Raw genomic sequence first — 23270 nt, 5'->3', positions numbered from 1 at the left:
AAATAAAGAGAAAAGATCCAGCTCAACATGGACGACCCCAGCCCAATATGCTCCAAGGTGGCACGCATACACTGCTAACTGACCCTGTCAATGGCTTTCTCAGCATCCGTAGACAGCAAGAGAAGGGGGTGGTAAGAAGTCTCGGCAGCATGGATCAAATTGACGACCCGGATCTCATTATCTCCGGGCTCATGGAGATGTACAAAGCCTGCCTGATCCCAATTAGTTAGACGAGGGATATGAGGGAGCAACCTGTTTGCCAGACTTTTTGCAAACAATTTCAAATCAGAGTTCAAGTGGGCAATAGGGGGGTAGCTCCCACACTGAGACAGGTCCTTCCCTTCCTTAGGAATTAAAAAAAAGTAGGCTCGTAAGGCATCTAAAGGCATGGGCTTCCTCTCTGTAAGGGAGTTATACTGCAGGTAGGCTGAAGCTTTCTTGGGTTTGAAATGAGCCAGAGATACCCCAAGCTCCTCCGCTGTGATAGGCTTCTCCAACTCCTTCCAGATCTCCACGGGAAGGGACGGCATACTGGAAGACGCTACATCAGTCTGTATTGTCGAAATGTCAATTGAAGAGGAGTCCAACTAAGAAGAAAGACCAAGTAAAGGTCATGATAAAAGGTTCAGAATTCCACTGCCATTGCAGGGGAGGTGATCAACTTCTGCCCAGAAGAGGCCGTAATATGAGGGATATAAGTTCTGGTTCCAGGCCAACGCAATGCCTGAGCCAGCAAAGTTTAATAGAGAATTCATACATAGTATGATGGGCCCAAGCCAGTTTTTGCTTTTTTCTCTGATATAGAAGGGACTGAACCTCTTCCTGGACTTTAAGAATATCCTGGTAGGTGGAACATGGAAGATTTGCTTAATAGGAGTGTTCCAGTCTGCGTAGCTTGGCCAAGAATTCATCTAATTGTTGGGATTGCTCACTCTTAAGGTCGAGCTCCAATCCTAATCATCGTATCCCAAACAACCAGTTTGTGAGCCTCTCAAACAACCAATGGATTGTCTACCGAGTCATGAATAATGGAAAAGTACTCCGCATGATTGGAGAAGGACATAACATCTAGGTGCACAGACACAACTCTAGACAGGGCCTGGTGTTAAATTAAATTATATTAAAGTCGAGAAAAAGTCTGACTGGTGTGACTGGTATGAATGGTGGACCGAAGAGAAAAAAAGAGTAGTTCTGCTCTTGGGATTACATCAGCCGAGAGGGGTCCACCACATGTAGAAGCTGCAAATCTGTCTTTAGGTGCTTGAGACGAGTATAGGAGAGGTAATATGTGACGCATTCAATAAGGGATCCATAGCAAAATTAAGATCCCCTTTAAAAATCAAGATCCCTTCTGGGAACTCTAAGGCCGCGTACACACGCGGGGACTGTTCGCTGAAACTGTCCGCTGAAACCAAGTGCTCAGAAAGGATTTTCACGCTGAATGTTATAATGCAGTGTATAGGACGTCGTATTTTTCGTCCCGTCGTACGTGCCGTTCACGTCATCGCGCACGGTTTCAGCAAACTGTTCGTACGTCGTGTGTGGCCATGTCCGTCCATGCTAATTTTGAGCGGACTGTTTGCCGAAACTGTTTGACGGACAAAGTTGGGCGAAAAGTCCCCGCGTGTGTACGCGGCCTAAGCGCACAGGAAGATTCCCACCAAAACTGTGGGTGGTCCACATTTGGGAAATAGACATTGGCAAAGGTGACCTGAACGTCCTAAATCTTCCCCTTGAGCAAGAGAACGTGACCCTGGATATCCAGCTGCACCACACCAAAAGTGCATTTACCGGTTTGGCGAGCAATATGCTGACCCCTTTAGATTTAGAAATAAATGAGGGACTGTGCTACGCCAATGGAAAGTCTCCGTTAGTCAGTTTAAGGACATTGTCACTTCTGAAATGCGTTTCTCACACTAAGGCAACTTGGGTTTTACCCTTCCGGAGGTCAGATAACAGCCGAGAGCACTTCTCTGGGATGTTCAGACCTCATACATTGGGTGGAGATCTTGAGGAGACCCATGGCAGGCCGGGAAAGAACACACCAACGGGAGAGTAAGAGGGATAAACTTCCCAAAAAGAAGCCCTGGACGAGAGACACCAGAAACCAGGAAGAGGAGCACAGAAGAAAGAAGAGACGGTAGGAGGAAAAGGAGAAGAGAAGAAGCGGTGGGAGAGCAAAATAAAGAGAATGTCACAGATCAGCTCCGCAGCTGATCTGTGTCTCACCTTTACTGCTGTAGGTCGGCTGGTATCTGTTGTTCCACCAGCTGGTGTTAAGCTCTGTGCACTCTGCAGCTATGGGTGTCGCCGCCCATCACCTGTTGCCTAATATATGACTCCTTCCTGCTATTTCCTGTCCAGCCCCTCATGTGCTTCTCTAATTAAATCCCTTTAAAACTAGCTACTAATTGCTTGAGCAACATTGGTTTCTGAGCTCCCTTTGTGTAACCTGTTTTACCTGACCTCTCGTGAATTGATCTCTTGTGTACCAACATGGCTTGTTCTGATTACATTGTCTGCAGCCCGCCCTGACTTTGGCTCACTATCGGGCTCTCCTTTGCTTCATCCATCCATCCTTGTCTAACAGTGTCTTCTGGTACTTCCCGAGCGAGCAGGGTGAACCTGGGGGTCGTGACCTGGGGTCAGCACGCAGCTAAGCCCAAACCCTTGTGAGGCGGTCCCTAGCGGAAAACCGGCTGGCTCTTAGATTCCACGCACTGGGGGATCCCATGTCACCTGCTCACCTGTGGGCTCACTGTAAGTAGTACCATGACAGAGAAAGAGAAGATTAGCTGCCTTAGGTCAAGGAATGAAGCCCCTTCTGATTCCTTACCAGGCAAAACAAAATATAGGGAGAGAAAGAAGAGAAAAAATTAGAGAAATGGGATGGGAGAAGTCTACAAAGAACCCTGCATGGGTCCAATAGGCAATAGGCACCCAGTCAGGGAGCCGCCCTATCGGGGGTGGAAAAAGCACAAAGGAACCATAGATAGAGATATATGGACTGGTGGTCCCAAGAGAATCAACGCAATATTAGTATGACACCACAACAGCAAAATAATGAAATCAGGGGCATGAGCGCATGGGTGCCCCAGGTGGGAATCTGGGGCCAGCCACTGCCACAGGCCGCTGAAGCACAGAAGTGGGAAGACAGGTCCCAGAATCCAACCCGGTGGCACCAACACTAAAGGCCCAATGTCACGCCCAATGCCAAAAACAGTATAAGCATTTGTTTGTCCTACGAAGATAAAGCAATAAGAATATGTAAAACCACATTACAGATACCAAAACCCCACTAAGCGAGTCACAGTCCATATCATGGCAAGAAAGCAAGAAAAACTGACCAAAGGGTAAATGTATATACCTCCTGGGGGGCAATGTATGAAGGAGCCATGGACTGGTAGTTGATCCAGGTACAGTGTGCAGGAAACCATTGGGAAGGGGGTCTGTCCTCAGTAAAATAAACACTACCCAGAGTGACCAATTGCCCACAGCCACAAAACAATGAAAAGAGGGAGAGGCGCAAATGAACACAACCTTGTAAAATGTCAATTGTGGCAATCCCGGGTCCAATAAATATACAGTATCTTGATGAGGGCCGGTTCCCCAGACCCCAGGTCTCAACACTGAGGCAGATGAGCCTAAAAAAATGGCTCAATCAGCACCAAAAGAGGCTACCAAAACAAAACCTAGCATAGCCTAGAGGGTTGGAGACCACCAATACCCAAAATAAAGAAAAAAGGTAAGGGGTGTCACAAAGCAACAATAAGTGAGACAAAGAAAACCTGCTATAAACAGAGATGTAACAATAGCAATCACAGAAAGGTATCCAGTAAACCTAAGAGGTCTCTGCAGGTGAAAGTTGCAAGAACAGACCCAAGTCAGTGAGTCCACACAGGTAGAATCTTGCTTGCTTAGTCCTCGGATGCAGCTGGCGTAGGTCTAGGAGCTTTACGACCAGAGGCCTCATGACTGGAGGCTGGAGAGCGAGGTAGCCGTATCCGCTAAGGTCTTGGCATAGGTGGGAAAGAGGCCTCTGAGTAAAGCAGATAATCAAACAAGTTGAGAACCTCTACAGCAAGCTGAACAGGTAACTGGTCAGGGGATCACAGGTAAAACTTGGACCCCTGCTTGGGCACGATAAGATGAAATGGATGGCCCCAGCGATAAGTCGTCTCTGCACGAATGACCTCCAGAAGAGGACGGAGCATCCCTCACATGGCCCAGGTTTGTCTGGAAACATCTGGATACATTCAGATAAGGGCACCATCAAAGTCAATTCGGCCTTTAGACCAAGCTTATCGCAAAATCTCTTCGTTGATGGTGTAGAAGTGGACCCTGCAAAGGAGGTGATGTGGAAAAGCAAAAGGAGCAGGGGCCGTTTTAGATGATGAAGGTGCACAGGGACCCTGCACTCAATGGATCTGATCCAGTTCCAGGTTGGCAGTAGGCGGTTTCCCCAGCAGCTGGTTAAGAACTGCCACCTTTGTGACACAGTAGATCCGGAACCCATGGTAGCCTCCAGGATCCCCTTGAGACGTAAATGATTCCACCTGTTGTGATTCGTGCCATTATCCAGGCGAAGGTAAACCTCAATAAGATTGCAGAAGGCCTCATCCACCTCCAAGGCAGCGAGCCGGGTAGCTTTAGAATTATCAGATATCTCAAGGTCTATAACCCGTTCCTCCACAGTGTTGACTTGCTGATGGAGGCTCTGCAGCTCATGAAAGAGGGCATTTACAATGAGGGTGGCCATAGCTTTCAAATCTTGCTTTGTCGAAAAGTCCACCATGTGCTCCGGGATGGCGCCCTCCGTATGGCTATCAGATGCTGGTGATAGGATGGGTAGAGGGCCGATGGACCAGTGTTGCTTCGATATCCCCTGCAGCAGCTACTGCAGCTTGTGCTTGCTTTTTGGTAAAAGCGGAGCAGGAGGAGCTGGCGTGCGGCGGTGCCATCTTGGTGGAGGCCGCGGGTGAGTGTCACGCATCTAATGGTTTGAGCCCGAATTGCAGAGGTAGGCCTCCCTTACGGCTCCCACTACCAGTTCCCTGGTAAGGTAACAGGAGACACAGGAGTAAGGAGGGGCACGGGTGCCTGGCAGGATCAACAGACCGGAAAGGATGAACAGACTGGGTCAGCTCAGTAGACAGGAACAGCTTGGCAGACAGGATCAACTCGGCAGACTGGATAAGCTCAGCAACCTGGATCAGCTTAGCAGACTGGAACAGCTTGGCAGGTAGGATCAGCTCAGCAAACTGGATCAGCTTAGCAGACTGGAACAGCTTGGCAGGTAGGATCAGCTCAGCATACTGGATCAGCTTAGCAGACTGGAACAGCTTGGCAGGTAGGATCAGCTCAGCAAACTGGATCAGTTTAGCAGACTGGATCGTCAAACAGGCCGGGTCAGGTATCAGGCTGGAAGCAAGGTACAAGGGAGCAGGCAGGAGAGAAGTCACAGACAGGCCAAGGTTTCAGGCTGGCAGCAAAGGTACAAGGGAGCAGGCAGGAGAGTAGTCACAGACAGGCCGGGGTCGGGTGCAGGCAGATAACAGGTAGGTCACAGACAAGCTGGGTCTAAATCACAGGTAAGTACTTCAGATCAGGTTCTCGGCCACACAACGCTGTAGAGCAGACAGCGGGGACCGTCTGTGACAGACAGGCTTAAATAGCCCGTCTGGCGCCAACAGGGGCGCGCACACGGGTTCGCGCGCACTCCCGCGATGGCGGACGCGAGCCAGAGAGCCTGGGGCGCAGATTTCTGGCAGGATCTCCATGACAGTGAGGTAGCAGGATTCTGGTGTAGGAAATAATGCATTATATCGGCTCCCCTGGAGTCGGCGACTGTCTCTGGCCCCCCAGCATGTGAAAAATAAAAAAGTTTTGCCTTTAGTTCTACTTTAATTGCTTGCCGTCCACCCACACTAATTGTACTGTGAGCAAGCAGCAGCTGCAGGAAGGGGGAGGTACTGTTACCTCGCTTTCTTCCTGGTTAGGGGTACACCCCCCTTACTGAACACTGCACGAGTTTGGCAGCTGATTTCAATCAATGATTTTGGCTGAGGTTAGTTGATCGGCTGTGGCCAATCACACTCAGAACCCTGTGTATTGTGAACAGCGATCTGGCTGCTTTGCAGGGAGATAAAACCAGATAGTTAAGAAGGACATATTGTTAGGCACACAATTACCCTTTGATTGCTCCAGATGTTAACCTCTTCCAAGCCAGCTTCATTAATACAGTGACAGTGTACAGTATTAGCACTAATCACTGTATTAAAATATCTAATGATGTCAGTGTTAGTTAGTGTACTGCCTTGCCAACATCGGCTAGTGGCAGTTTGCCTGCCACACTATCACAGTCCTACTATAAGTCGCTCATCACCGCCATTACAGTATAGCATCTACAGCTGCATTATTTCCAGTTTATACAGTATCTCACGAAAGTGAGTACACCTCTCAAATTTTTCAAATATTTTATTATATCTTTTCATGTGAAAACACTAAAGAAATTACACTTTGCTACAATGTAAAGTAGTGAGTGTACATCTTGTATAACAGTGTAAATTTGCTGTTCCCTAAAAATAACTCAGCGCACAACCATTAATGTTTAAACCGCTGGCAACAAAAGTGAGTACACCCCTAAGTGAAAATGTCCAAATTAGGCCCAGTGTCAATATATTGTGTGGCCACCATTGTTTTCCAGCATTGCCTTAACCCTCTTGGGCATGGAGTTCACCAGAGCTTCACAGCCACTGTAGTCCTCTTTCACTCCTCCTTGACGACATCACAGAGCTGGTGGATGTTAGAGACCTTGAGCTCCTCCACCTTCTGTTTGAGGATACCCCACAGATGCTCAATAGGGTTTAGGTCTGGAGACATGCTTGGCCAGTCCATCACTTTTACCCTCAGCTTCTTTAGCAAGGCAGTGGTTGTCTTGGAGGTATGTTTGTGGTCGTTATCATGTTGGAATATTGCCCTGTGTCCCAGTCTCTGAGGGGAGGGGATCTTGCTCTGTTTTAGTATGTCACAGTACATGTTGCCATTCATGGTTCCCTCAATGAACTGTAGCTCCCCAGTGGTGGCAGCACTCATGCAGCCCCAGACCATGACACTCCCACCACCATGCTTGACTGTAGGCATCTTGGTCTCATCAGACCACAGGACATGTGGTTCCAGTAATCTATGTCCTTAATCTGTTTGTCTTCAGCAAACTGTTTGCGGCTTTCTTGTGCATCATCTTTAGAAGAGGCTTCCTACTGAGATAACAGTTATGCAGACCAATTTGATGCAGTGTGCGTCGCATGGTCTGAGCACTGACAGGCTGACCCCCCCATCCCTTTTTTCTCCTCTGTGGCAATGCTGGCAGCACTTATACGTCTATTTCCCAAAGACAACCTCTGGATATGATGCTGAGCATGTGCACTCAACTTCTTTGGTCGACCATGGCGAGGCCTGTTCTGAGTGGAACCTGTCCTGTTAAACTGCTATATGGTCTTCGCCACCGTGCTGAAGGTCAGTTTCAGGGTCTTGGCGATCTTCTTATAGTGTAGCCCATCTTGATGTAGAACAACAATTCTTTTTTCAGATCCTCAGAGTTCTTTGCCATGAGGTAAGATGTTGAACTTCTAGTGACCAGTATGAGAGAGTGAGATTGATAACACCAAATTTAACACACCTGCTCCCCCAATTTACACCTCAGACCTTGTAACACTAACGAGTCGCATGACACCGGGGAGCGAAAATGGCTGATTGGGCCCAATTTTGACATTTTCACTTACGGTTATACTCACTTTTGTTTCCAGCAGTTTAGACATTAATGGATGTGTGCTGAGTTATTTTGAGGGGGTAGCAAATTTACACTGTTATACAAGCTGTACACTCACTACTTTACATTGTAGCAAATTGTCATTTCTTCAGTGTTGTCACATGAAAAGATATAATAAAATATTTACAAAAATGTGAGGGGTGTGTTAGATACTGTATATGATAGTTTGTAGACGCTATAACTTTTGCATAAATAAATTAATATACACTTATTGGGGAACTTTTAAGGGGGTACACACTATAAGAAAATTGGCAAACAATTGTCCAGTTTTCCTCAATGTTTCATGGCAAGTCGAAATGTAGGATGGAAATAAAGTACGAAAATTCTCGTAAGGCAAAGGTTTTTTCTTTTGCTGTTTATTGTTTCTGATCATGTGCAGTCTTTCTTATCTGATTTTTCTTGTACATATGCCAAAAAAAAAAAATGATGGAGTTTGTCCCTTCGGAAATTTTCACTTGGAAAGTCTGAATCGCATGTTGAGAACCTTGTACGCACTATACCAAAAACAAAATGTGGGTAAATCTGTGGCCTTCGGGTCTTTTTCCTCTACCCAACCAAAAACTTGGTGGGCTGGCTTTGGCAGGTCCCTAAGGAGCTGGATCCACCCGGCTTCGGCCTAGGTAAAAAAAGAGAACAGCTTGTTTCCTGTCAGAAGCATTGTGCTCGGGAGTTTGAGTTTTGAGGCTCTGGTCATTTCTATACCCTTCTGCTTATTTTCTTTCTCTGTGAATGGAGGAGAGAGATACTTGGTATCTCTCTCTCTCTCTCTCCCCTTGAAAAAAAAAAAGTGTGTAAAAAAAATGAAAAATAAATTAAATAGAAAATGAAAACAAAAAAACACCTAGGGTATCGACCACCATGGCAAACCATGGACAACATTTGTCATGGTGGTCACATCATGGCAGTCCTGGACCTATGAGTATCATACCTGTATGGTTCTGTTCTGCTATTATGTTGACCTACATGTTTACCAGCCACCATTGTTGTGAATATAGCTATCTTTTTATCCGTTGTTAAATTCATTTATATACTTTTTATACATCATTCAATTTTTTTCTTTACTCTTCTCTGCTGTCATTGCACCATTAACAAGTTAGGCCATTAAAGTCCCGTGAAGGGGGAATTTTTTCCACTTGTTCCAATTATCTGGGATGTGGGCCCACCCTATTGCTCACCCTCATCTCAACATTTCTCTTTGTAAAACTATGCCGATGATCAAAATACAACTAAGGCTGCTTTCACACTGGGGCGGCGTTAGTGGTAAAGCAACGCTAATTTTAGCGGAGCTTTACCTCTGTCATGGCAGTGCTTTCTCAGTTGCTAATGGCCAAGGAAAGGGTTAAAAGCATCTGAAAAGTGCCGCAGCCAAAGCTCCTGCCCATTGATATCAATAGCAAGGGCGGTTTAAGAGCAGTGTATACACCGCTCCCGCACCTCCCCAAGGATGCTGCTTGCAGGACTTTTTACCTGTCCTGCAAGCTCAACGCTCTAGTGTGAAAGTACTCAGACTTTCACACTGGGGGTGCAGAAGAGGCAGTTTACAGGCACTATTTCTAGCACACAAACTACTGTAATACGCCTCAGTGTGAAAGTAACCTAAAAAGTAGCATTTTAATCAAAAGACTGAGTAAAAAAAAAAAAAAAAAAATAACATTGAAATAAACACTAGCTGTGAGTTCATGGTTCACTTTTTTTTCACAGAGGTTCAGTGAGCTCCAGAAAAAGAAAAATTGCAGTGAAATTCCGTTGACGGTGTATTATGTATGTTCTACAACCAGTAAAGATGCACAAACTCCCTCAAGTATTATTTTCTGTTTGGAACGCCTCCAGACTCTTAACCTTTTTGTAAGACTGGTTTCCTCACACTGCATAGAAAGGGTCTACTCGGAAGATTCTGGAAAACATGAGCTACTATAGTATACTACAAACACTAGGTGAAGGAATGGTTGGTGGGACACTCTCTGAGGTGATTTTTGGTGGGACACACGGTGATTGTTGGTGGGACACTCTCTCTGAGGTGACTGTTGGTGGGACACTCTCTCTGGAGGTGATTGTTGGTGGGACAGTCTCTCTGGAGGTGATTGTTGGTGGGACAGTCTCTCTGGAGGTGATTGTTGGTGGGACAGTCTCTCTGGAGGTGATTGTTGGTGGGACAGTCTCTCTGAGGTGATTGTTGGTGGGACACTCTCTCTGAGGCGATTGTTGGTGGAACGCTATCTCTGAGGCGATTGTTGGTGGGACAGTATCTCTGGAGGTGAATGTTGGTGGGACACTCTCTCTAAGGTGATTGTTGGTGGGACACTCTCTCTAAGGTGATTGTTGGCAGGACACTCTCGCTGAGGTGATTGTTGGTGGAACACTATCTCTGGAGGCGATTGTGGATGGGACACTCTCTCTAAGGTGATTGTTGATGGGACTGTCTCTCTGAGGTGATTGTTGGTAGTCTCCTCTCTCTGGATGTGATAATTGGTGGGACACTCTCCCTGGAGGTTACTGGTTGGACATTATCTCTGAAGTGATTGTAATAACCCGGACTCTGCATGTACATCTGCTTGATTCGTCCAAGTGTTGCCATCCAGGAGAGTGTCATTTCCGGCACGCTGCCATCTTGGGCTCTGTGTGTCCCGTCCTGACAGGTGACGTCAGCCCCCGCCCTCCTTTATATTCGGCCCCCTATCAGTTTCTCCATATTGTGTCCCCCCACCCCTGGCTGCTATTTAGGCTGAAAGTCATGACTCCCCCAACAGCCGACTAAAAATAGTGTGAGGTGAGTGTGCTCCGGGCCGGCCATGTCCCCTCCTCTTCCTCTCGTCTCTTCAGGAAGGCCCGCCTCGGCCTGTGAACGCCCCTTTTATGCCCCCTCTGTGTACACACACATCCTCCTCACCCTGATTATTCAGCTCACCATTCGCCTGACTCCTCCAGCTGGCGGGCGCCTCGTCTAAACAGGCCGGACACTGGGGACACCGCGTACCCGCCTCAGGTGACTTCAGCTCGGCCAGTCTTCTCCTCTCTCCCCCCGACTTACCCCCCCCCCCCCCCCCCCCCTCTTCTCTCCGGCTGCCTGCATGTATTTACAGTCTATCGGCTCCCCCTCAGCCCCCGACCACAGGCAGCCAGAGCTCGGCCTGCACCGACCAGTCCTAGCGGACAGCCAGGAGGCGCTGCATGCAGGTGAGGAGAAGGAGGGGGGCGCTTTGTCTGCCACAGTAGTGTATGTATTCAGGAGTGTATGTATTCACTAATCTCCCCCCCCCCCAGGATGAGGCCTTGCCACGCTTTACTTCCCGTGTGAGTGGAGGTGAGGGGGGGCCCCCCCACTTCTCTCTGCCCTGTGGAGCCCTCAACTCGCTTCCTTCCTTCCAGGGGAATCCTCTTCTCATGGAGGCCTCTGCCCAACTTTGGGACTTTCCATGCTGGCCTGGAGCCCCATGGTGCACTACTATCAAATCAAGAATGGCAGTTTAGGTGTGCTTTCACTCCCCCCCACTCCTTTCTTTTTATATTTTATTTAAATGAGGAATGATAGGTCCTGTGTATAGGTAAACAACATATTATTTTATTTTTTTGTAAAGAAACTTCTTTGCTTTGCTTTCAAGCAGTATTAAACCCAAAAGCAATCATTTTTTGTATTATAGTGCGACGTACCAATTCTTAGATGTGGTGGATGCATTCATATTTATCTTTTATTTTTTTGGAATAAATTTTTCTAGTCTTCTGGTGATTCAGTCAGGCCGGGTTCATATTTATGTGATACCATGCTGTGCATATCACACGCAATGTCTGCGCAATGCGAGTTTATGGCTGAAATCTCATCGCATGCGTACCGGAATGGCGTAGGGCTTTTTTTTTTATTTTTTTTTTCTTTCTTTCTTTCTCTGGTTCACCCTGGAATCGGATCACATGGGCATTCAGACCCAATGCGATCAGATTCCGCAGCTCACACTGCGTTCTGCAAATAGATTTTGGGGGTATCATTAACTTTATATTGACACCCACAGTGGTTTGCCGATGTCAGAGTGAACCATGTGCGATTCGGATGTGATGCTGGAACCCCCACAGTGTACGTATCTGTATACACGGCTCCCAAACAGCCCCAAAGATGCTGCTTGCGGCACTTTTTTTTTTTTTTTCCCCTGCCCTGCAAGCACACCACCCCACTGTGAAAGCGCTCGGGCTTTCACGCTGGGGAGGCTTGAGGTGCTTTTCAGGTGTTATTTTTAGCGTGGAAACTCCTGAAAAGCACCTCAGTGTTTATGTACTCTTACCGAAACGAGAAACTATTGCTGATATTGGTTCTTACAATGACCAGCTTTTTATTTGTAGAAAAAACCCTTTATCCAAAAAAGAGATTGTTAGGCCCACCATACACGATGCAAATTTCTTTCCTCTAACCCGTAGTTGGAGGAAAGAAATTTGCACCATGTATGGCTGGCCTAACAGTCTGACCTTTTTGGATAAAGGCTTTCCATAAAAGCTGATCATTCTAAAAAAAAAAACCCACACGATTCCTCCAACACAGACAGTGCTGATAGGGGAATCCCTCCTGCCGCGCAATTGTCTGCTCCCGGTGGGGGAAGCTTGTGATTATTGCTAGAGGCTATAGCAGCCACAAGAGAATTGGGCAGGCTGGTTGTACCCAAGTCGATCAATCAACTTGGTATGTTTAGCTTGCCCATTAACTTTTCCAATCTTGGCCGGTTCCTGCTAAATTGAACTCGTTTTGAACGGTTTATGGCATGCTTTACTGTAAGTGCTTATAAAGTGTGAGCTGGAGTTTGGGTTTATTTTTTTTGTAGTACTAGTATATCTAAAGGCCTGTACACACTACTAGAAAATCTTAAAATAAATGCCGCTTTCTAAGCAATCGTGCAATAATCTGGCTGTTCGTACTCGGCTTTCCTCAGAAATCTTCCAAAGGGACAAGCGCGTACAATTTTCATTTTGGTTGGGTTCAGGCTGTGCCGGTATGGGTCACAGCAGGGGGTCTGGTGCATCCCTGTACACTGATTCAGGTGCGAATCAGGTCCTAATATATTTTGGCTGAATTTACACCTGAGACGGAGCCAAAGATGCACAGGACCCCTTTCCAATGTGGAATGTGGCCACCCAGAACCTGTGACCTGGCTCCTTTGCGAGTCGATCACAATCTCCTGTCATGCGAATTGGATGCAGAGAAATCCCCATCCAATTTGCATAAGTGTCAACTTGACCTTAATCGGTACAGTTGTTGTCCACAAATGCATGACATCCCTTCCGAGGTTTTTATTCTGTTGGAGAATTTTTGTACTTTAGTAACCTCTTCATTTTCAATATGGAGTCAATCAGAATTGAGTATGTTGGATAGATTTGAAACATGTTTTATTTCTAGGTCCATCTGATTTTTCGAAAGGGGGGGGGGGGGGAGAAATCAGATTAGCCCACACACGATCGGATTGTCTGGACTGATCCCGTCGGACCTAGTCTGCTGGAAAGTCCGGTCCTGTGTATGCGGCATAAGGCTCCTTTCATGCTTGTGCGACTTTGGACACACAAAGTCGCAGCCCATTGTTTGCAGTGAACTGAACAGGTGCCAGCAGTACTCTGATGTGACTTGGTGCCAGAGAGGGTAAATTTTCTCTCAGTTGCATTTTCCAAGTGCGTATGTGAATGGAGCCTAACTCTTATTCCCAGACTGACAGTGCTACTATGCCCCCTGTGCTTTTCATCCAATGTGGGGGCACTCTTATACAGAAAGCATGTTACTGGTCACATCACGAGGGGAAAAAGCAGAGGAAAACTGATGTAGCCACCAATGCACAAGGTGCATTGAGATGGGCCTGTTTTGCTCCTGTGCAATTTCAGCCCCACAGCTGTGAGTGTAGCCAGGCAATTTAGAGGTATTGCTTTTTTTTTTTTTTTTTTTTTTTTTTTCTTGTAGAACTGCACTTTCTTGGCCCCGTACATGTTTAAATGGGAGTACTTGGATATGTTATATTTCAGGCATTCGATTCGTTTTTCGAGGCTAAAATGGCTGATTCTGCCCCAAAGAAGATCATGTAGTCTTTCAAGCTTAAAGCAACGCAAAATACATGCATGAATGAGACATTGAGAATAAGCGGATTCTTCATTTTGTTGTTGCACTTCAGGAATTGATCAACAAAACGACCAAAAAGGTTTGCAAGCCTATTGGCTGACAGGCAACCATGCACAACAAGGAGAACCATTATTTGCTATGGGGCCTGTTCATTCACGCTGGTGCCCTTTCCTTCTTGGGGGGAGTGATGGGTACAGCGTTTTTTTTTTTTTTTTTTTTTTTTTGTGTGTGCGCGCTCCGATTGAAGTCTATGGGGCAAAAAAATAAACTAACAATAAAATGTAGATTCACAAGACCTAGCCTAGTCTCCTTCAGATGCCCATGTGGCGAGGTGACAATACAGATGTGTGATTGTGAGAGGAACAGAGCTTTGTTAGCCCATAACAGGAAGCATCTGATTTGGGATCTTCCTGGCAGGATCTGATGAGTTTACTTCCTCTTTCGTTCCCTGCAAGGCAAAGCATAATGGACTACTATGCATCGCATAGTAGTCCATTATGTGTCACTTACCTGACACAGGAGCCAGCGAAGTCACCGCTGTCCCCTGTAGTCCAGCGCATCCATCTTCTCGATGGGGTCTCGTAGCTCCGCTGCTGATGACGTCACTCCCGCGCACGGGAGCCGACATGTGCGGCAGCTCCGTTGTTGGAAATGCCACGCTTAGTGCGCCTGCGCGCCGCTGTCTACGGCACATGCGCTGTAGACAGCGGTGCCTGTATTCGGGCAAATATCTCCTAAACCGTATGGGTTTAGGAGATATTTCTTGGACCTACAGGTAAGCCTTAATCTAGGCTTACCTGTAGGTCAAAGTGTGTTGTAAGGGTTTACAACCACTTTAAAGCTTACATGAGATGTTAGCAGTTGGGCCTACATATACTTTGTAGCATTTTCTAAAAAAGTATACTTTGAACGCAGAATGTTTTCAGGGAAGTACTTCCAGCAACAAAATGGGAACCCCTGATCTTATCTGAGGAAACTTGATTATTTAAGCCCACGTTCACATCAGGCCATTTTAAACTGCAAATTGACATGTCAAAACGCCAGTAACAGGACCGTCAGACATGATGTGACGCTGCAGCGATCCCCAAAAGTATTTCCTGTACTACTTTTGGTGACTTCGGTGGCTATTTGAATAGACATCGGTGCATGAAACTGCACCAATGCCTGTTAAATCGCTCCCGCAATTGGATTGCATTGCTGGTTTGAAAGCATGCAAGTTCAGCTCAACTCGCACGATTTCAAACCCACTCTCAATGGGCATTTTTTTTAAATGTATTTTTGATCATATTTCCTTGTGTATGTGGGGTGTTTTTTTTTTTTTTTTTTTTTTTTTTTCATGGAAATTTGTTCCATGGATGCCCTTTGGTCGACAATTTTCCACCTGGTTTCGGCCAAACAGCAACTGTGTAAAGCTGTGTGCACTCTTTGTTCAGGTATTCTGATGGATGCTGCAGCTGTAGGAATACAATAGCCCAGCAATATAGATCTCTAAATCCACACTGTCTATTTTGACATGCAAGCAGTATTGGTTGCCTGGATCCGTGCACCCACCTGCACATCAGACTATAACATGCGTTTGTGTTTGCCTGTAGTTGCTACTTGTGTGTCAACTTCCATGGGCTGTCTGCATGCAGCTCCGAGGTGGATGCACGTGTGTCTGCCAGAGGAGGACCGGACTAACTGGCCGTCTGAGCCCTTAGGTAGGCCATAGTGATAGACGGTGCAAATTGGTTGCAGGAAATTTGTATGATTCTCCCATCAACACAGACGGTGCTTGCGGGAATTTCTCCTGCCGAGAGATTGTATTCTTCCGGCGGGGATGGCTGATTATTGTAAAATCTGTCAGGCTGGTTGTACCCAATGATCAATTGATCAACTTTGTACATTTAGCCTGCCCACACACGGTTTGCCTCTTGGCCAGTTCCTGCTGAATTGGCTGAGATGTAAACGGTTTATGGCTGTCACTAGATGTAAATGGCAAGGCTTTGCTGATTGTAACTTTTTTTGAAGCTTTCTTGGCAACATCCATACCTGTTCTGAAAGGGGTTTAGCATACACATACAATTTGCACTGCATTTATGTTGGTTTGCTTGGCAACATATCTCGCCAGCAACGTTTGTGGTGGTTGGCAACTTGCGGGAACCTTTTCACTTTTTCAAAAAAAGGGAAAGTTTTTGCTACAACATTCTAAAAGCTTTATACAGCACTTTACAGATGCTTCCTAAATAACTATATGCTAAAAATATGCTTATGTGATTTACTCTTTTCACATAACATTAAAATGCTTTCCTTTTTTTTTTTTTTTTTTTTTTTTTTTTTTTTTTTTTTTAATGCTTGACAGATGATCAGTTATTGGATCGTAGTGAACAGTATTCATGTCCATCAATCTGATTAGAGAGCGGAGTTGTTGCTCGTGGTTTCAGCTCCGCTTTTAACAAAAGCTCCTGATCGTTTCTCTATTTAGGCTCCTGTGATCTTTGTGCGCTTCACTCCTTTCTAGTTCATTCCTTCTGCTTTCCATTACTTTCCTGCTGCAACTATGCACTTCCCTCTGGTGTGTTCTTTGTTTCTTCTCTCTTTCTTGCCCATGAGGAAAATAAACTGACATTGTGGTGAGCTGTGGAGCCTGGACACAGGCTTTAGATTACTTTGATAACGTTGCTTTAAAGGATTTGTTCTTTTATTTAGCGCGAGATGGCATTTAAGACATTGATTAAGTATTATATGATCTATTTGATTTTCACTGGATTTTACATTACCCCCACATACTGTTTTCATGATATAGTTGTTGGGGACAGCTATATTTTGAAACATAATGACAGTGTGTTAAAAAAAATCAGTTTTGCAACAAAGTACACTTTCTGATGGCTTTCATTAGCCTACATCGTTTACACTGCTGCTTAGTCTGCAGTTTGTGCCAGTGTTGTAGGTGGTGATCTTAGGACATATAATATTGTCTAAAATTAATGAGATTTCATTAGATAACATTTAAAGTAAGACATGCTAGTAGGTTAATTGGGTCCTGTCTAAATTGGGCCTAGTATGTGTATGTATGAATGTGAGTTGGGGACCTTAGATTGTAATCTCCTTGGGGGCAGAGACTTGTGTATGTAAAGCGCTGCATAAACTGACGGCTCTATACAAGTACCTGAAATAAACTAAGTAGTGGGATTATTGCATATGATACAATCACTCTGTAGGATTGCACATATTTTTCTATTTTATTAGTATGTGCAAAGGGCTCTCTGTGAAGCATTTTATTTGCTGCAGATTTGATTTTTGGTCTAGGTTCACACAGTCCTGGGTTCTGTGTGTAGGTAGCCCATTCATTTCAGTGAGCTGTCCTATTGTCAGAAATGCAGGGGAAGAAGTCCCTGACTCTTTATTTTTTGGCATGCGCAAAAATGTTGCCTTATACTAGTTCTCACGCGACACTACATCATTATATTTGACCTCAGAGAACCCCTGATCGTCAGTGCATAGGGGAGAAAAGACCAGTGCCCATGTAGCCTATCTGAGTGGAAGGGAGCCTGTGGGAGTGCAGAATCGCTAACTAAAAGTTAGCTTTTTATTTTTTTGTGCAATGACACATGTTTTGATGTCTAATTTTGGAGTGTATAGGATTAAGCAGCAATTGACCAAGGGAGGCTTGTTATTACTGTTGCAAACCAAATTCAAACTAGTGGTTTTGTTGATTTCAGTGGACCTCAACACACAAAACGAACATGTTGTATTTCCCAAAACATGTGGAGATGGGAGAAGACCATTTTAATTCTAAGGCACTTCACCTACATTTTTAGCACCATGTAATGCGTGCCTTAAATGCTGCACTGTAAACTGGCCCTCCAAGCTCTGGGTCTGTAGTGTGGCATAATACTGAATGATTATGTACTGTGGTTTGTAAGACCACCTCGGAGCAAGTTGAAGCTTTTGTCAGGAGTTTACAATGTGCAATACAAAAACAAAACCTTACTGCATCAGTGATTTCATAACGTGCGTGTGTGTACTTAATGCATATATTTTCTCACATGATGTATATGTGAGATCTGTAGGAAGGAAGAGGAGGTGCCTTTGACACTCTCATAGCCTCAGCCTAAGAGAAGAAAACAAAAGCAGCTGTGGAGATTCTAGTCAGTAGCGCGTTGTTTTTATTTTCTAATATTAGCTTTCACATAATTCTCCACTCGAGGATTTCTTTTGTTATGCCAGTTTTCTGTGTTTTATGTAGTTTATTTCCCCCCCCTTTTTTTTTTTTTTTTTTTTATATAGCAATTTCTTTTGGACTTGCTTGTCTATGGAATCCTCACTGCTGGAGAGGCTCTGACCTTTATTGATTTTTCTAATGAAGCCAATGAAAGAAATGTGTTTTCTGCAGCATATGCTAGTCAAAACAAGACTATCCTAGGTCAAATTTTTTTTTTTTTTGTGAAATGTGTGCTTGGCTTACAATCCTACATAAAACCTGTTTTCAGTACCTTTTCTACTTCCTTACTATGTGCCTTCAGGGATGGATAAACTGTTGCTATGGTTAGTAATGGTAGCCAAAGCAATCTAGAAAAATCCTGTCTTTAAAAAACAAAACTAAGCAGTTGTGGAAGCACAAAAACACAACGTTCTTCCAAAATATAGTTGCGCAATATTGCTTTATCGTTTTTTGCTTGCAGGTATAGTGTCTTCACACAGCTTTGAGCTTTTCTTGCTAAAGCTGGACAAAAAGGGCAAGAGAAACTGGAGAAGGCTTTTTTTTTTATTTTGGCAAATAGAAGTCCATTTTGAGACTGTTAAGTCCTGGTGCTGTGTTGTGCCACAGAATAATCAAGTATAGTTTAATTTTGTTTCTCAATATGTAAGAAGACTAGGTGATTTATGTTGGAAATGCTCTTTTTGCAACAAAATATCTATATACTGGTGTATGTGGTAAAGGAAGATGTACAGTTTTGTCCTTTTGACTCTGCCGCCTTTACTTTACAGAATTTATGTTCAGAACCGGGGTGTCCCTGGAATACCTGGTATTGCCCCCATCACTGTCTCAGTAGCATTCTGTACCTGTAAAATGGATATGCCACATTTTATTCTGGCCATACATTTTATACATTTCTGCAGCTGATTGTATACAGTCATTGTTTTGGCTGGCAATTTTCCACCCAGCTCCCTTTTGACAAGTGGATTTGACTTCAGTAGTTTAGATTCTACTGCCACCCATCCAGGATTCCTGGAAATGTCTCTTGCTTGCATCCCTGGCTCTGCAGCACTCTTTGCCTGGACAAGTCAGTATAGTGTCTCTTGAGAGATCACGCTCATATCCCTGACTTTGCTGTTTCAGTGTATGTAGAAGTGCCCCATTTCATATCTGGTCACTTTTTATTTTTATTTTTTGCCCTATGTTTTGAATCGTCAGTGTTGTCCCTGAGAGACACTTTCCTAGGCTGATTCAGCAGTGACTTTGAAAATATTACTGCCTCTACTTCCCAGCTTATTAAGTGTATTTGGGAATACCGCTGTCCTGTCTCAGCTGAGCTTTTCAAAGACTCAAAACTTTAGAGACCTTCGCTTGTTTCTAAATTGAACCATCCAAAAGCTTTCACAGTAAGATGGAAAAAAATGCAAATAGCAAATAACCCATAGCAACCAGGGGTCAGTACTTGGGCTGGCTGATTCCAGTAAACTTAGTTCCCTCTCACATGACATGTCTGATCAATCAAACCTAAGGGGATCTGTTCCCCTCCATCCGATTAGATCGGAATGCTGGTGTAAACAGGTGATCTGTTTACATCTGGCTGCCCATAGAGCAGAGTGGGCTGTGTCCCTGTCATGTCTGCATAAGCTTAAGACCCCTTTCACGCGGGGTCGACGTCGGCAGTAAAACGCCACTATTTTTAGCTGCGCTATTTGGCCGCTAGCGGGATGCTTTTACCCACCTGCTAGCGGCCGTAAAAGGGTAAAAATCACTGCAAAGCCAGATACCCCTTTATTTTTATAATACAGTATCTCTTCTGTTCTCAGAGTGGATTAAAGATTTTGCTTCCTAACCACTTCGCGCCGGGTGGACATCCTTGACTTTCTGGGGGGTATATCTGAATGATGCCTGTAGCTACAGACATCATTCAGATATTGGATTTTTCAGCAGGCGGTTCCCTGCACCATAAGAACGATCATAGCGGCTGTTTCGCCGCTTGATAGCTCTTGCGGGAGGGGGCGTCCCTCCCGCTGCCCTCCGGTGCTTTTACCGACTCATCACTTCCGTCAGTGAGTCGGTCACAGGATCCACTGGCCTCCCCCCGGATGTTCATCATGGAGATTTCCGGCAGACCAGATGGTCATCGGAGTCTCTATGATCGTTCGGAGGCCGCACGCGATGTTATGACGTCATGTCTGGCCTCTGCATTCAAAAACTGGCGCCGCCTCAGCTGGGAAGCTGTGATGTCTTCGTCTTCGTCTTCGTCTTCGTCTTCGTCTTCGTCTTCGTCTTCGTCTTCGTCTTCGTCTTCGTCTTCGTCTTCGTCTTCGTCTTCGTCTTCGTCTTCGTCTTCGTCTTCGTCTTCGTCTTCGTCTTCGTCTTCGTCTTCGTCTTCGTCTTCGTCTTCGTCTTTTCAATAAGACCCCATATCTTGCTGTAAATAGGTCCGATCATGACATAATCCTATTACAAGGGATGTTTACATTCCTTGTAATAGGAATAAAAGTAATCAAATTTTTTTTTTTTTTAAAGTGAACAATTAAAAAAAAATAAAAAAAAATAAAATTAAAGCGCCCCTGTCCCCTTGAGCTCATGCACAGAAGCAAACGCATATGTAAGTCCCACCCACATATGAAAACGTGTTCAAACCACACATGTGAGGTATCGCCGCGAATGTTGGGGTGAGAGCAATGAAACTGTTTTTTTTTTTTTTTTTTTTTTTTTTTTTTTTTTTTTTTTTTTTTTTCTCTGGAAAAAAAAGCGTTTGAAAAAATTGCTGCGCAAATACCGTGTGAGATAAAAAGTTGCAATGACTGCCATTGTATTCTCTAGGGTCTTTGCTAAAAAAACATGTTTGGTTCTAAGTTGTTTTCAAAAAAATTATGAATTTATCATGTAGGAGAGATGTCAGAAGTGGCTAATTATATAGTTGGTTATTTAGATTTACCGCTGTATATAGATATTTAAAGAATAAACTTCCCCCCTCTTCTTTGTTTTTGTTTTGTTATCCAATTAATATATTGAAGCAATCGGCCAACTAATCGATTATCAAAATAATCGTTAGTTGCAGCCCTACACTTCCTGTCTGAAACCCACATCAAGGATTCCTGTTCATCGCATGCATGTGTACCAATTAACCTTAATTTATTTAAATAGAAATTCCATACTCTGCTCATTTTTAGTATGTGCTTTCCATGGAGATGATGGCAATGGCTTTTTAAGATGCTGTGCTTTGCCACAAAGCAGATTTCTTGGTGGAGCAAGATCAACTAGGGATGTCAATTGAAATAAAGCCATGACAAAAAAACCTCTATTTGTTGGAGACTTTGGTCTGGTGAACAAAAGAGCAATAGTACTAAAGTTGAAAGCGAAAGTCAGATTTTAAATGGGTCATCTTCCACCAGATTTTAATCCTTTCAGCTCTAAATGTACGGTTCTTTGGCTATATTAAGTGAATCAAATGAATTTATAAACTTAAATGCATAAGAGAACATAATTAAGTCCACTGAATGTGATGAATGAATCAAAGTTCATGCAAATAAATGGTGACTGAAGTGGATCCAAACATAAACCCATTCACCCAGATTTAAAAAAAAAAAACCTATGCGCTCGCCTCTACCAGTTTCACACACGACTCACATTATACAGGAGTCAAATCAGCAGTGTTCCCCTCTGGGGATGATAACTGGTATGGACACTATATATATATATATATATATATATATATATATATATATATATATATATATATATATATATATATATATATATATAATATAATATAAATATTCCTCTATCACTAATAAAACAATTGAGAGCAAAGTCCACATTGAGGCCCCTATGGAAGATTCTCTCTTGCTCAACTGTCTAACGCCCCCCCCTCCATTGCCTCTTTACTCATGCTATCCCCCAGAATGTAAAAGAACTTGAACTTTTAGGCCTCATGCACACTGGACGTTAAAATAACATGAAAACGGCAGTAGCTTTGCAGTGAGGTTTTTCAACTTTTTTTGCAATTGCGGTTTTAGCATCTTGATCCACTGGGGAGGGGGCTACTGTAAAAACGTCCAGTGTGCATGAGGCCTTATTGTGAACCTATTTGAAATGCTTGGACACCTTTTTATGTATAACCACTCCTCACTCCTCTTAATTTTAATGTGTTCCTCCACTCTTGTATGTATATGCTCTGGAGATGTGGCCAATATATGCCCGCACCTAAATATCGCTTGTGCCACTATGGGTGTTAAGTTTTGCATTTAATATTTTCCTGTACTAGTGGATGCAAATTCCTTCCTCATTTTCTGATTTGGTCTTAGCCTGACAACATGCCAGGCACTTCCAACAGGCATATAAACCAGTCAAAAAATATTAAATGTGTTTGTTTTTTGTATTTATGTTTAACTGGCTCACGCAGATATACTACAGCAGAATGGATCACGTGCACGAGAGCCGGCACAGGGATGCATACATACATACATACATACATGCATGCATGCATGCATACATGCATGCATGCATACATACATGCATGCATGCATGCATGCATGCATACATGCATGCATGCATGCATACATACATGCATGCATGCATACACACCACTCTCCTCTGAAGACACGGGGGAGGGAAGACAGATTGTGTGCTCCTACAAAATAAGGACAACAATCTGTCCTAGTTAGTCCTTTCCCTGCCAGTGACATTTCTACACTAATCGGTGCATTTTTATGGCACTGATTGCCTATAGATGTCAATGGTCCCCAAAATGCATCAAGTCTCCGACCTGTGAGTCGCAATACCGCTATAAATTGCAGATCGCTGCCATTACTAGTAAAAATAAATAAAAATGCCATAAATCTTTCCCATAGTTTGATTTGCACAAAAGTTATAGCTTCTACAATCAATATACGCTTATTGCGATTTTTTTTTTTATTTTTTTTTTTATTTTTTTTTCCCTTGCGCAAAAGGTGATCAAATGGCACCAAAAAACTCATTTTGTTTGCGTACCGTATTGCATGACTGCGCAATTGTCAGTTAAAGCGACATTGTGTGCCAAATTGTAAAAGGTGCTCTGGTCAAGAAGGGAGTAAAATCTTCTGGGGTTGAAGTGGTTAAGGTGGATCTAGGACTCCAGGATATATATGGATATATATTTTTCTAGAATGTACTGGCAGAAGTGATCCTAATATTCTATC

General features: G+C 44.2%; 1 protein-coding gene and 1 long non-coding RNA gene across 3 annotated transcripts in view; one reads left to right on the top strand and one right to left on the bottom strand.

Moving 5' to 3' along the window:
- The window catches only part of LOC143974557 (uncharacterized), an 84577-nt gene extending 73744 nt beyond the window's left edge, over positions 1-10833 (bottom strand). Inside the window, exon 1 of the long non-coding RNA XR_013272243.1 lies at positions 10734-10833. This is a non-coding gene — a long non-coding RNA (uncharacterized LOC143974557). The remainder of the gene's footprint in view (positions 1-10733) is intronic.
- The window catches only part of CNOT6L (CCR4-NOT transcription complex subunit 6 like), a 174846-nt gene continuing 162085 nt past the window's right edge, over positions 10510-23270 (top strand). Inside the window, exon 1 of one of the 2 annotated variants that reach the window (XM_077476085.1) lies at positions 10510-10811. The gene's annotated coding sequence lies outside the window, so the exon portion shown is untranslated. Of the gene's footprint in view, positions 10812-10861; positions 11003-23270 lie in introns of those variants that run through there. The other variant, XM_077476084.1, reaches the window with a different exon arrangement.

This window comes from Lithobates pipiens, unplaced genomic scaffold (assembly GCF_037356315.1).
Source record: "Lithobates pipiens isolate NorthernLeopardFrog02 unplaced genomic scaffold, aLitPip1_a1.2 Scaffold_13, whole genome shotgun sequence".
Taxonomy (NCBI): Eukaryota; Metazoa; Chordata; class Amphibia; order Anura; family Ranidae; genus Lithobates; species Lithobates pipiens.
This window is presented reverse-complemented; position numbering and strand designations above follow the sequence as displayed.